General features: G+C 47.6%; 1 long non-coding RNA gene across 2 annotated transcripts in view; it reads left to right on the forward strand.

Moving 5' to 3' along the window:
• Positions 1-3,551: 3,551 nt before the first annotated feature.
• Positions 3,552-8,502, forward strand: part of LOC103663719 — an 8,702-nt gene continuing 3,751 nt past the window's right edge. Inside the window, exons 1-2 of one of the 2 annotated variants that reach the window (XR_568858.2) lie at positions 3,552-4,537; positions 4,896-5,005. This is a non-coding gene — a long non-coding RNA (uncharacterized LOC103663719). The remainder of the gene's footprint in view (positions 4,538-4,895; positions 5,006-8,502) is intronic. The other variant, XR_568857.2, reaches the window with a different exon arrangement.

Genomic DNA, 8,502 nt, shown 5'->3' on the forward strand with positions numbered 1-8,502 from the left:
GTGCCTGTAGCTGGGGACCTAACCAGGCCCTGGAGTTGGGGTTGGGGGAGGAGGCCGAACCTGCTTGGATCTTCTCCTTAGATCTCTGATATCCTTGTGTTTGGAAGGACATTCTGAGGGGCTCACCACACCCTTCTCGGCTGACATTCTCTCAGTGGGATGACCCTGTGACATGCTGTGTAGTGAGGTTCCTGCCTCACCACATCCCCAAACCAGCAATCGCTGAGCTGTCAAATTTGATGTCAAGGGCCTCTTCTGTCCAGGTCAGCTCCTAGCTGGTCTCCCTGACTTCAGCTCCCTAGTCCCTCTCCACCTTCCCACGGGTGATGGATGAATTACCTTAAAACATGACTTGGTCATGCCAGCGCTCAAAAAGCTTCTGAGAGGCTCCATGTCTGAGTGGCTTGCTACTGGAACTGGGTGCTTACTGCTTTTACGTTTTTATTTATTTTTAAAAATTTTATTTTTATTTTTAAGAATTAATTGATTAATTATTTTAGAGAGGGAGAGTGCATGTGCATGTGAGGGTGGGGGAGGAGCAGAGGGGGAAGGGCAGAGGGAAGGGAAGAGAGAATATCAAGCAGACTCCGAGCTGAGTGGAGCAGGATGCAGGGCTCGGGGTCCGACCCTGAGATCATGACTGAGCCAAAACCAAGAGTCAGGTACTTAACCGACTGAACCACCCAGGCACCCCTACGTTTTTATTAAAAATTTCGGGGTGCCTGGGTGGTTCAGTCAGTTAAGCATCTGCCTTTGGCTCAGGTCATGATCTCAGGGTCCTGGGATTGAACCCCACATCAGGCTCCCTGCTCAGCTGGGAGTCTGCTTCTCCCTCTCCCTCTGCCCCTCTGCCTACTTGTGCTGACTTGCTCTCTCTAATAAACAAATAAAATCTTTAAAAAAAGAAAATAAAACAAAAATTTCTAGGAAGACATTTTGACTCTGAAGGTGGCTGCTTTGGGCGTGTCGCCAGAGCCCCTGAGGGCGCCGTGTCTGCTCTCCGCACAGGTTGGGGTTACTTGGGGGAGAAGGGAAGCGGCACTGAAGGCAGCCGTGTTCTCGCACTCCCACAGCTCTCCTTGGGGTGACAGGGCTCCAGCTGTGCTGGAACTACTTTCCAGCTTCTCTGTCACAGGTGCCCCCGCTCTGGGCAGGAGCCCTCCTCTGAGCCCAGGGCTGCCTCAGGCTCCGTCTCCATGTGTGTTGTTCTCCATTATGACCTGACCCTGCCCCCACATACGCAGGCCTGTCACTGCCGGAGTGCCTTCCTGACGCCAGGGCACCCTGGCGGTGCGTGTTCATAGTGTGTGTGTGGCCCGTGCGGTGCTCAGTGTCTAGTGCTCAGTGCAGTTGCCAGACACACACACACACTACACAAACTCTTACTCAGACTCACACACACACACACACACACACACACACACACACACACACTATGAACTCTGCAGATGCGGCCCTGCTCTAACCCTTCGTGCACACAATGTTTCCTACTCTACAAAGTACTCTCTGGTCAAGAACTGCATTTGTTTTCCCAAAGGATCCACGATGGGGAGAGAGGCAGGAGAATGCGATTCTCATTTCACAGACCCAGGGAAGGGAGGGCTCCCGTCCACTCCAAGTGACACGGGGAGTTGACACAGCGTCTGGGACTGACCCTGCCTCCTAATGCTCAGGCCTGGGCGCTATCCAGAAACAGCATCACTGACTCCCTTGCTGCAGGCCATGGGCTCTGTCCTGAGGACGTCTCTCTCCTCTCATGCGGAACCCTGGGGGCCAGTGGGTCCTCCATTCTTCCTGGGGCCTGGCTTTATGTCGTTGAGGTTTCTGGTGCTGGCCTTTAATGTGGACAGGCACATACCTCCTTTCAGGAACTGAACGGTGGTGCAAAACTGGGACTTCATGCTGTAACCTGGGGCAGTATGCAGCCCCGGTCTCCCACTTGGCAGGCACGCAGCTCTTCTGGATTTGACCTCTCTGAGGACTTAGTCTGGCATGTCCTTCAGGCCCTAGAGCTACTCCCTTTCTTTTCAACAAAACCCTGATCATGTTTTCCCTGCACAGATGTTTATTTTCTAGAACTGACACCGATTAGAGTGGGGAGGCAGGGCTGTCCCTGGGAGGGTGCGGAAATTGGGATAGATCCCATTAGGCACTGTCCCCGGAGCCTCTAATTCGGGTACAACTCAGAGTCGGGTGATATTGAAGGACTTCCAGACACAGAGTGGAAGCGTTCTGAAGGGGCTGAGGGGTGGTGTTGGGTGTGGTTAGAAGGGGCAGTTAACGGGATGGTGCTAAAATCTCAGGTCGTAAGCACTATGCCCAAGGGGCCCCAAGGCTGGGTTCTCCTGGCGCAGCATCCCGGGCCCCATCCTCCCTCCCTTTAGACGGGGCTTGTCAGCATTCTGTAAGGTCCTTGGGAGCCATTAGAGGCATGGCTTCCCCCGGTCACCTCTAGTCTTCAAAACTGGTCTTGTTTGCTGCACGTCATGAACCAGAGCCCCAGCTGTAATCTGGTTTGGTGGAAAAACAGTTGGGCAAGTAGGGGGCAAGGTTGTTTTCCAAGCACCTCCCCCTTTCCCTTTGGCCAGCAGTGAGCACTCCTTCCTTTAAACCCTGAGAGCAGAGATTCTCATCCTGGACAGCACACACAGCAGCCCTCCCCTAGGGCTCCTCCTCCAGAGAGTGTGACTTCCACAGTCTGGGGTGTGGCCCGGGCACTGGGAGCCCGAGGAGCTCTGTCGGTGACGCTGATGTGCAGCCCACACCGAGAGGCACTGACCTGCACCTTTGGGGAGCTGTCTTTGCGGCACACATTTTACTGCCTTGCTACCAAGGTGCTGTGGGCTGAGGATCAGCTGCGTTTCTAAATTCTTCTTTCTCAGAAGAATAATCTGCATTTGACCCTCAGGTGGCTCAGAGAAGCACAGGTGTGGGGTCTAGTGGGGCACTGTTCTTGATGGGAGGGGCTCTGGGTGTGGACAGCTGTGAGAAGGGAGCTGGAGCGTGCGGGGAGAGGGCCTGGGAACAATCTCCATTTGTTTTAGAACTTTGGCTGAATGGTCAAAGCATTTGGTAAACAAGTGAAACCAGATTAGATTTAGCAACAGCAAGACCAAAATGAAACCAAAGCTAGATTTATGACTTTAATTAAATATCATTTACATTCTCTATCTCCAGATGAAAGGAGGTGGCAAACACCCCAGTCCTTTCCAGCATGCGTCTTGGCCTGTTAAAGCTAAATCCCTGCTTCCCACGCAACCTGCGTGGGGTCCTAGCCATGGCATGCTCCCGAGGACGCTGGCCTGTAAGGGGTGCACAATTTCAGAAATAAAAATGGAGCACCTATGGAAATGGAGGCTCATCCCATTGTTGAAAAAACCTAAATCAAAAGCTCACCTTTGCCTTATAAGCTCCTACAAGACCATAAAGAGGAGACACATGGGTCGTGGCTGCGAATGGCCCCCAAGAGAACAGAAGCATGGGTCTACGTTGGGGTGGGTCAAGGTTAGGAGGCTTTCGTTATGACACGTCAGGCAGCCTTGCTGTGAACTCCAATGCGGATGCTGGGGTGGGGGGAGAGGGGATGCAGGAAGGAAGGGCACTAGTAAGAACATCAGTAATTACACAGTAAGTGTGTGCCATACCAAAGAAGATGGAATAGAGAAAACCCCGCCTGGACTGGAAGGGGGCATTTCATGGAGGTAGTGAGAAGAGGAACACAGTTGCAGTTGGCAGAAAGGAAAAAGCGGAAGGATGGGGAATTATAGGTAGACACAAGGGAAGTGGCAGAGGAGGGGGGAGAAGAAGGAAGAAGGAGGAGAGGAGAGAAGAGAAAACAGAGTCTCAGCACAGTGGGAGGGTTGAAGTGCTGGCTGGAAAGGAGGTGCTGTGAAGGGGATGGAGCTGGAGAGGAGATGAGGCTGGGGAGACAGATGGTGCTCTGGAGTCATGTGTCCCTGCTCTGGAGGGGCCACAGCCTTCAAGCTGGCAGGCTCTCTGGCGAGGCTTCTCCCTCCTCCTCTCCACTTGCATGAATCCGGTGAGGGATGGAGCAATGATACTCCCGGAGAAGAGGAAGCGAGGTGATCTGTCACACTGCCCTGTGCGTGGCTCCTGGCACATCATCTGGGCTTAGAGATAGCCAGCCCCTGGAACAGCTACTTAAGAAGGAGAACCAGAGGGAGGCTGGCGTGGAAATGGGGACTTAATTCCAGCTTCATCCCACCCTTTCTCATCCTTCGTGCCTAACCAGATTTACCAAATGAGCTTTCCTCAGAACCCTGCAGAAGCCACTTGGGGTTACATCAGTTGAGTGTTAAAGAATGTATGCATTTTGCAAGTGGCCGAAGACATTTGCCAAGATGCTTGTCCTCTGACCCCCTGCGGCTTGGCTGAGGTAATGGGAGAGATAAGTTGGCTATATTTAAGCAGCCAAGACTCTGTAGAGATGGAATTTGTCTGGACATCCCTGGAAAATAAGTGGAGTTTGTTGTGAAATCTCTGAAGATGTGTTTTCTCGAGAGCCTCTGAAAGGAGGGTGAGTGTTGATGAGCAAACCCCACTGGGATGGTCACAGTGAGTGGAACCAAAAGAGCATGGCCTGGGGAGTCCACCCAAATTCTAGCCCTGCCATCTACCATGGCGCCACGTGGGGACACAGATTCCTTCTCCTCTGAGAGGCAGGGTGGCGATTACTACCTCAGAAGGCAACACGCAGGGGGCTGAGCAGCGTGCCGTAGGCGTCAACAAATGTCACTTTCTGCCTACGTCCTCCTGGCTTTTCTGGGGTTGTTCGTAAGCTCGAAAGCCTCCAACTACCAGGAATTTAATGAGAGTGGATTTGCTGAGGTAAATACTTAGAAATGTTAACCTTCCTAACATGAATTTCTCCATAGCAGATCCTGTATTGAATATTGCTCATTCATTCAAATGTGCCAGTCACTAGAGATTCAACAGTGAGCAAGCAACAGCTCTTCTTGTCCTCATGGAAACCAGAAGGCACACCGTGAGTGTCCAGGGATGGGACTGCCCTGGTTCCCACTGTGGGGGCGGGTAGGGAATGAAGGTGGAAATGCGGGGAGCATCTTTTGGTTGTCTCAGTGATGGAGGGGTACCACTACTATTTATTGAGTGAAGGCCAGGGAGGCTAAATACCCTGCAAGATGCAGGACAAGCTTATATGACAAGGGACTGTCCCCCACAAAACGCTCAGTGAGAGAAACTGGTAGGCCAAGGATGAAAGAAGTCATGAAAACCAAAAACTTGCCTGTTGGCAGAAAGATTTTTAATATCATCATTTTCCTAAGATCAACTTTTAAGAGATCTTTGAAATGAATGTAAAGGAGTCATGTGTCTTGTTTCTTTCTGTTTTTCACTGTTTAAAGGCACATCCCTCTTCTTCTAGGGCCTGTCCTTCCACATAATGATTGTATTATTGCCTTTTTGGTGATGCTCCTAATTCCTTCATGCCCAGAGCTGATACAACTGTGGACTAAGAGGTAGGATTCAACCAGGACTCCCAGACTCGTAGTGCTTTGCCCCTAGAAGGGGTCCAAGTTCTGGTTAGGGGTGCAGATGGGGATCACAGATGAGGCAGAAGAGAAATGGCTCATCTGGGGATCCAAGCCCATCATCTTAGCTGCATTAATTCTACACCTTAACCCACCAGGACAAGAGGCAGCTAAAGTACCCCTCTCAAAGCCGATGACCCATCTGTAACATCTTCAAGGGCTTCTGAGGTGCTAAGACATAAACATTTTGGGGTATATGCCTTAAAAGAAGATGACAATATCACCTGCCTGATAATCATCTTCTTTTTATTTTAAGTCCCTCATTGTCATGTTTATAGAATCACTTATAGTTGCTGTGAAAATTTCAACTACTAAAGAGCACAGAAGAATATAGAGGCTTACTGGCACCCCCCCAAATGCAGAAATGGCCATCATAAACATTGGGGAGCTGTCCTTCCGGACACCTCTCTGCTCACATTCCCAAGCAGCAAGAGAAACAGACAGACAAAATTATTTTCTAGAAGTAGGATCATGCCTTATGAGCTATTTGTTTTGTTTTTGTTGTTTTTTGCTTTTGAGCTATTGTTTTTTAATGGAAAGTATCGTATTTAATTTTATGTGACTTAAACAAAAGAAAAATGTATTCAAGTGAAACCAGAGAATGTGCTAAACTTCAGATAAATGTTTATTCATCACAGGAAATATTTTTAGTTTTTATAACCTTTTAAGGCTAAGAAAACAGAAAAACCATTAAAAAACAAAAAATTTAGTATCTTTCCAAAAAAACCCCCCAGGTTTCATATTTAGGTAGTACTGATTGCCTCCTTACTAAAAAAAAATAAGAAAATTTGGTTTCTTATGCTTTTATCAATTTTTACTGATTTTATTACTATTATTATTTTTGCTTTGTCAAGGTTTATTCTATTCTTTAATTGTAATTCATAGTTGTCATACATTTCTATCCCTATCTATTGAAGAAAGAATATATATATATATTCATTCTTACGTAGAGTATACATATATGTGTGTATATATATGCTTATATATATTTTATGTAGAGTATACATACATATGTATATATTTATTTATATATTTGCTATGTATTTATATATTTTTTTATTCCTCTATATAAAAAAGGAATTCAGTGATTATCACTAATTCTTTTACTATAGTTGATATGTTCCCAAGTTCTTATTGTGGGTGACATTTTATTACACACACATAATACATAATTCATATACATATATCTTCACGAGAAAGCCTCATAGATGCTTTTTTACCTGTTGAGCTGCTCCATTTTGGGGAATGCCTATAGGTTGCTTAAAGGACAAATTTATTCACTCATCACATATTTCCTGAATGTCTAATGAGTGAGCTCCAGAGCTAAAATCTTTGGACAAAGATTAATGTATCTCTAAGGCTATCTCACAAAGTTGCATTGAGACATTCAAAGTCCTTTCCAAATCACAGTGACAGTAACTGGAAGATCTCATCTACAGGATTAGGCCATTGTGAGGTGTGGCAGCCAGCCGCCACAGTGGCCCTTGGTGACCCTTGCCTCCCGGTGCTCACAGAGCTGACCTGTATAACCAGCCGGACATCACAGAAATGAGGCTCTGTGGCTTCTGAGGCTGGGTTATAAAAGCCCTGGCCACTTTGGCCTTGCGCTCTTGGGTCCCTGGCTCTGGGGGAGCTGCTGCCATGTCATGATGGCATTCCAGCAGCCTTAGGAGCTCCTCCTGGAGAGGAACTGAGACCTCCTGGCAACAACCAGCATTAGCTAGCTAGCTGCACGAGAGAGTCATCTTGAGAGCAGGTCCTCCAGCTCCAGGAAAGCCTCAGACTACAGCAGCCCTGGCTGTCATCTTGACAGCCATCTCATTAGAGACCCTAAGTCAGAACCACACAGCCAAAGATATTTTTGCTGTTTTAAGTTGCTAAGTTTTGGGCAATTTGTTACACATCACATTGGCCATTAATAACTCTTCAAGGATCTAATTAGCCAGGCTCTTGGCAGGAGCCCCCAAAGGCATATTTTTTATGGAGGAAAAAGTTCTTGGGGAGAAGGAAGGAATCAACACTTACTGAACACCTACTCTGTGGTAGGTATTGTTACCTGTGTTATCTTACCGAATCCCCATAGCAACCATGTAGAACAGTGTAGAGGGCATCTGCTTACCTCTTTGGAGGTACCCTGCTGCCAAAATGAGACGATAGTTCATATAAGAAAGATCTGTGGGCCTTATACTTTTACAGAAAATAGGGTTTCTATCGATTGAGCCTCGTGGGGGCAGAAATGTGTCTTGGAAAGTAAAACTGGCTGGGGGTCAGTTGTGAAACACAATCACACACTAATTGAGGAACGTATATACCTCGTCCTGTGGCTCACTCTGCGGGGATACATCTGAGAAGTACCAATTAGCATTACCTTCAAGGAGGTTTAATGCAGAGACAGCATTTAAAGGCGGGAATGGAATCAGAAAACAAAGTAAAGTACTGAAACAGTGAATGTGTTTCATCATTTGATTATTTGGCTGTCCTTAGCAAGGACCTCTCATCTGCAAGTCTTGCAGCCTTAAAGGGTGTGAAAGACATCAGTAGTTTCAGTGGTGGCCTCGGAGGTAGTAGGTCCTATGGTAGGTCAGTTTCGTAGTGCTCCAGGAGTCATTTCTGGCCCAACCTAGAAAGCTCACTCCTACAAATCTATCCCAAATTTTGTGAGTCCCTAGATTCCTCTATTAAATCCCTTTCTGCTTAAAATACCTGTAGTGGCTTCTGTTTTCTGAGGAAGAGATGCCATAAGACAGGAGAGTGGGGCTGGGGACAGGAGGGCAGGGTTAATTAGGAAGGAATTTTTGGAGGAGCTAATGTTTTAGCTTAAAGGAAGAGGGATTTTAAACAGTCCAGAAGAAGAGATGAGGACTCCTGAATGGGAATGATTACAAGAGTCTGTTTCTCTTTCCCCCAAGTTGGTGCCTCCCTATCGCCTTCC

This window comes from Ursus maritimus, unplaced genomic scaffold (genome assembly GCF_017311325.1).
Source record: "Ursus maritimus isolate PB19 unplaced genomic scaffold, ASM1731132v1 scaffold_18, whole genome shotgun sequence".
NCBI lineage: Eukaryota > Metazoa > Chordata > Mammalia > Carnivora > Ursidae > Ursus > Ursus maritimus.